Raw genomic sequence first — 6,000 nt, forward strand, 5'->3', positions numbered from 1 at the left:
CACAGATGAGGTGGTATGCTTCGGATCATGACCAGTTCCTTCCCTTCTCAATACTCTTCTCTTCCCATAATTCTGGTACAAGTTGATCTTTGTCTCATCTGTCCATAGGATGTTGATCCAGAACTGTACAGGGTTCTTTAGATGTTTTTTGGCAAACTCTAATCTGGTCTTCTGGTTTCCTGTTCACATCTTGTGGTAAACCCTCTAGATTTACTCTGGTGAAGTCTTCTCTTGATTGTTGACTTTGACACAGATACGCCTACCTCCTGGCGGGTGTTCTTGATCTGGCCAACTGTTGTGAAGGGGTTTTTCTTCACCAGGGCAAGAATTCTTCTATCATCCACCACAGTTGTTTTCCGTGGTCTTCCAGGCCTTTTGGTGTTCCTGAGCTCACCAGTGCGTTCTTTATTTTTAAGAATATACCAAATAGTTGATTTGGCCACACCTAATGTTTTTGCTATCTCTCTGATTGGTTTGTTTTGATTTCTAAGGCAAAACTGAAGGCAAAACGCCCCAAAAACAAGTAGGAACTAAAGGCAGCTGCAGTACAGGCCTGGCAGAGCATCACCAAGGCAAAACGCCCCAAGAACTAACCTCAAATTAAAGATGAAAGTCAACACTTAAAGCACATCTTGATCGTTGCCTTTCAAATCCATTGTGGTGGCATACAGAGCCAAAATGTTGACAATTGAGTCACTGTTCAAATATTTATGGACCTAACTATATGTGTGTGTGTGTGTGCATGTATATAACTCATTCTTGTTAGCAGTAGAGTTCAGTCAATAGTCTACATATGGAGAGTTATTTATGGGACAGGCAGTTGTTACCTGCTAACAGACTTGTTTTCACAAGAAACATTTTCAAAGCATTACAAATACAATAAGCACATATCCTAGTGCAAATGAGCTAAAACATGTGCAGAATATAATAGGGTTCCCTCCCTGGTATTTGCCAAGGGGGAGGGCCGGCAGAAGTATAGATGTACATTGGCTCTCAAAAGTATTTACCACCCAAAATTGCTCAAACTCCATCAAGTTGGATGGGGACCTTTGGTGAACAGCAATTTTCAACTCTTTCTACATATTCTCAATTGGACAGAGGTCTGGGCTTTTACTAGGCCACTCCAGGACATTGACCTTTTTGTATTTAAGCCCTTCCATTGTGGCTTTGGCTTTGGTTTTACAAACAGTAATACAAGGTTCTACAAAAGGCCACTTTTGTGAAGCACCCGGGATATTGTTGCAGTATGCACAGTGTCTCCCAGCTCAGCCGTGGAAGAATAACTCCTTTAGAGTTGTCATAGGCCTTTTGATGGCCTCCCTGACTAGTGCCTTTCTCGCCGAGTGTTTCAGTTTTTGAGGACGGCCTGATCTAAACAGATTCACAGTTGTGCCATATTTTCTGCATTTCTTAATAATGGACTTTACTGTGCTCCAGGGTATATTCAATATGCCTTGTAAATGTTCTTATATCCTACCCCTGATTGGTGCTTTTGAAGAACCTTATTCCGGATTTGATTTGAATGTTCCTTCATCTTCATTATGTAGTTTTTGTTAGGAATTGTACTAACCAACTGTGGGACCTCCCAGAGACAGGTGTATTTAACCTGAAATCATGTGACACACCTCAATTGCACAGAGGTGGACTCCTTTCAACTAATTACGTGACTTATAAAGACAATTGGTTTCACCACAGCTCAATCAGGTGTGTCATATCAATTATTTTCGATTTTGTATTTTTAATTAATTTAGAATTTTGTTTATTTTTCACTTTGACATTATGGACATTTTCTTTGTTGATCAGTGGCAAAAACTCCTGATTAAATCCATTCTGATTTCATGTTGTGACACAACGAAGTGTGGAAAAGTGCAAGGGGGGTGAATGCTTTTGAGAGACACTCTAGTTACAGTAAAATGCATAATAAGGGTTTTGTCAATAGAACATAACCAAATAATAATATCCAAAGAAACGAACCTAATCAAATAATCTAATAGATAAACAAAAAATATATAATAAATCAGAACCAGAAAAGTATATTAAGAAAAACTAAACAAATAAAAAAAAAAAAAACCATAACTATAGGCATGTCCTTTTAATAACAGTGCATAATGCCTATTGGTGATCCTGTTCACATAAGGAATTGCCATTATCCAAAACGACTTGCATGGTTTTACAAACAGTAATAAAAGGTTCTACATATTATACAGCATTTATGAGGGTAATCAAAAGCTATAAAGAACCATCCACCAATTGTATTGAAATAATCCAATTTGGGAATATCAAATTAAGATTCCCACAATGTGATCCCACATTATATGTTCCATATTATCAAAATATGTAGCGTCATCATTTCCATTCAGTATCCTTAGCAACTTCCCCTCCCCTGTTGCTGAGGGCTGAGAAATTATACTAAGTAGTGTGGTTTGGTTGCAAACGTCAACTACTTTGACCTTGGAGAACAGAAGGAAAAAACAACAATAGAAAAATTGTATACCAAGCCCAGGTTGAGATCCTATTGTATCCTGATGTGTCCCTCTTGTTCATCACCGGGCAAACAGACTTATGCTGTGGCTAACATGAAAGGATGAATGTGGACAGATGTGACTAGAATGGGGCTATATAGATTAAAGCCCCCAGTCCATGCATTAAATCAATACTTCCTGGGGAGCAGCAGGTGAATTAAGAGCACACCAACTCTGTGCTGCTGTAATCACTGAGAAAATGTAATCAGGGAGATGGGGAAAAAAATGTAATCAGTGTTTCCCCCTCTGTCGTCTAAACAGTTCCCAGCCTCCCTCTAATAAAACCTTATTGGTTTATACAAGATAAAAATGAAGTCAGTTTCCTTCCATGTCTCCGCTAAATGACTTTCACTAGACCAATTGTGTACTGAACCGGAGATGCCTGCAATTCACTTAGGCTTGAAGTCTGAGATTTTAAAGGGGCCGGGTCATACTGTGGCCTCCGGCTTCCAAGAATGGATAGGTGTCCCTTTTGCTTGCATTACTCTATTTCAGGAAAGCAGGGGAACTACAGTATATTCAGATATAGGAGCCAAACAGGCCTCAGCAGGAAGTAGAAGTAAGGAGACACTGCTGTCTTCAAGTCATAAGCAGAAGTTCCCAAATATGATCATTGCACACCAATGTATTGCGTCCTTCATTCCAGCTCTCCCGAACTTCACTTTCAAACTCCATTTTAAATGGTGCCAGGATGATTTCAAAAATACAGTGATCAAGTTTGGCACATGAATCTGCAAAGCTAGAATCTAAGTCTCCAGTCATGTAGAGAAAAATAACACCACACGGTTTAATCTTCATGTGAAGTAAACTGTGCCAAAGTCACTGGTGAGATGAATAATGTGGCCAGAACACTGATGTATATCTCCAGTTCAAATGTCCTGGTTTATCCTTTCTTATTCTGTCCTGTAGTTTCTCAAGCTGCCTCCGACCTAGATTTGTTAATTTCCCTGTTAATAAATCACTCTGGTTTGGGGAGGGTGGAGGGTAGTTTCTACCACTGATTGGAAGAATTAGTTTCAAACACATCCTTACCGCCCCATCTGTGAATCATTTTTACATTCACCCACGAGCCATACTCACTCAATCAGCCAGAAAGACCAATAGCAGTCTAAAGAGAAAGAACAGAGCATTCCACATCTTTTACAATTACAGGCAGTGAGTTGAATTGATCAATCATTCTTTATTCCCATAGCCTGGAGCCCTTGCGACATTTGCGTCCATCATTCTTGCAACAATTCAACCTGTATTAAGCATTCTGCTTCAAAAACATGATTATACAATATGTATAAGACTCTGTGAATAATCAAATAGGCTTAACAGTGTTGTACTGTTTTCAAACACAATCGCTCCTCCCAAACTGTTCAACCTGTTTACATATATAAAAAAAAGAGGGTAAATCTAAACCTGTTCTCTGATGGAAGAGTGCATCATAAAAAGCTGATAGATAACAGATTAAAATGATAAAAGACTGGCAAAGTCTCTGTTTCAGGATGCAAGCAGCCTGGACACTTACCGACTGCATTGGCTTTGTCAAAGATGATTTACTGTGGATTGTCAAGCCTTAAACATAACCTTGCGGTTGTAACTTTAAAAATCTTCCATGACCACATGCTGTTGGGTCACAGTAATCCCGAGGAGCAAAATTAAAGGTGCTTTAGACTGCTGTGGTCTAATTGGCCAGTTTGAGCCAACAAAACATGTCTAGATATAGGTTTGTTTATTATGTGGTATCCTTGGCTTCTCATCTTGAGACTCCTTTTAATTGTCTGACCTCTACAAATGTTTTGTGGCAAGCATAAATGTCCTGGGCTAGTCCATAATGCCAAACACATTCATTTATTTAGTTCTCTATATCTACAAACCAACTTATTTGGCCTTACTGGACAGTGATTGATACTAAAATCAGTCATGCAGCAACAAAACCTTAAACTAAAACAAGATCTATTGTTGTGCAGTTCATGAAAAAACTTTAAGAAAAAACTTTTAAGAAAAATTACATCACAAAAACTAGTTCCATTCCAAAACAAAGGAAACCAAGACCTTTATAATGATCTAATTTCATTGACAAGATGAGAATCAAAATCAAACATTTGCACCGAAAACTAAAAAAAAGTACAAGATTGATTCTTGAAGCCCTAATTTAATTAATAAAATAATCTGAGGCAAGGTATTCGAAGACTAGAATGGATAATGTTTCTGCTGAATGGGATTTATCTGTAATTATCACTATATTGTAGACAGGGGTGCAAGGAATCTGAAGTGGTTGAGCCCCACAGTGTTCAAGTGAAAGTTGAAAGATGCAATTGTGATGCACCACAAGATGGCGTCCGTGCCATCTCTGAGCACACTCCATCAGTGTTTAAAACCTACAATAAAGCCCAGTCGAAACCTCACTGAAAGGTTAAGTGTAAGACAAAGGGCGATAAGGAACTCCTTACTTTTGATATTTGTGAAATTTCCAGAACTGGGCTGATGGCTATGCAGGAGGTTGTAAGATCCTAAGATCACTTAGATATTAATAGACACTAAACAAGCATGATGGGTCGAATGACCTCCTCTCGTTTATAAACTTTGTTATGTTCTAAGTGAATTAACCAAAACACCCCTTTCACTGGCCAATAAAATGGTCCCAAGTCTTTCTAAATGGATGATTTTGGAGTGACATATGAAACCTGCTTGATTATGACTTTGTCAAGGTTAAAGAGAACAATGGCTGAAGTCTCACGATTTTGCTTTTGCAGCACACATGCACTCTGGTTTGTGCAGAAGGGGGAATACATTTCAGCCTCTCCTACTTAGTGAGTTATGGAGTCACCATGCGTATAATAAATTGTATAGGCCCCAGGCTCTAACACTATTTATTACCTATGTGCATCTTTCTCCGAGAGGCGAGGCAGAGTTGTTTTTGCACAGACTGATCTCCCTGCTCCCAGAGAACACAGACTGGGCTGATTCTTATTCATCTTCATTAACATCGTCATCTTTCTGTTTAACGAGGTTAAACTCCCGCTGAGAGGAAACATCTGTTCCGCCAGTATCTTCCTGCGGGGGCAGAGCAGGAACACCAATGAGGATGACATGTGGAAAAAAAAAATCACAGACAGCAGAGGTTTAACTAGGATGTGATAGTGAGAAAGTTATTTCAGTTGGGGAGGGGTGGTCTCAATAGAAATGTAATTTAGGTTTTAGGAGCCTAAGTGCGTTCACATATGCAGGCGAAAAGACGGCCTAAACGAAATGCATGCCGGGAATAAACAAATCTGCTCAAACAAACCAGTGACGCAGGACATTAGCTCTGCTTACAGGTGTATGCGATGTGTTTATAATCACAACCTACTAATATCGATTGGCTATTGTCCGGTTCTATATTTTATTTGAAAGTAATCTGAACCCTTTGCAGCCGAAGCTTTCTAAAATAATTAAACATGTGCTGGTTCAATGGGGAATCTAATTCATATATTTACCTTTTCAAATGTCT

This window comes from Amia ocellicauda, chromosome 22, assembly GCF_036373705.1.
Source record: "Amia ocellicauda isolate fAmiCal2 chromosome 22, fAmiCal2.hap1, whole genome shotgun sequence".
Lineage (NCBI taxonomy): Eukaryota > Metazoa > Chordata > Actinopteri > Amiiformes > Amiidae > Amia > Amia ocellicauda.